The sequence below is a fragment of the Phalaenopsis equestris genome, unplaced genomic scaffold (genome assembly GCF_001263595.1).
Source record: "Phalaenopsis equestris unplaced genomic scaffold, ASM126359v1 Scaffold001079, whole genome shotgun sequence".
Taxonomy (NCBI): domain Eukaryota; kingdom Viridiplantae; phylum Streptophyta; class Magnoliopsida; order Asparagales; family Orchidaceae; genus Phalaenopsis; species Phalaenopsis equestris.
The window spans coordinates 236004-236668 of record NW_018165518.1 but is presented as its reverse complement, the minus strand read 5'-3'; positions in this window follow the sequence as shown (position 1 = coordinate 236668).

The following is a 665-nucleotide window of genomic DNA, read 5'->3' as shown; positions in this document are numbered from 1 at the left end:
AACTAAATTTTAAACGAACCGAACACGAACACAAGCTTTGTTCGTTCGTGTTCGGTTCGTTTACACCCCTAGCCTCGACATACATAACCATTCGGGCCACTGTCGCCCCGTCACACCCTAACATTTCGGGTCACTGCCACCTCGACACACTCAGTTCTTCATGTCACCGACTCCTCGACATACACAATACTTCATATCATTGCCTCCTCGGCACACTCAAACCCTTCAAGTTGTTGATGTCTTGCATCTCCAACCCTTTCGGGTCACTACATTTTCGACATTGTCAACATTTCGGGTCACTGCCTCCTGGACATACCCAACCCTTCGGGTCAATGCCTCCTAGACATACCCAACCCTTCGGGTCACTGGCTTCTCGACATACGCAGTTCTTAGGGTCATTGCCTCCTCGACATAACCAGTTCCTGGGGTCACTATTGCCTCAATACACCCTACCCTTTCAGGTCATTGCCCTGACACACCTATCCTTTTGGGTCACTATTGTCCCAACACACTCATCCTTTGAGTTAACGTCTCCACAGTACGCTCACCCCCTTTCAAGTTATTGATCGTGTCTAAGAAAAAAAAAAACCACGCGATCAAAGCATCGCGACCATCATCTGGACCGCACAAAAAATTGCAAAATGCTATAATAAAGCAACTGAACT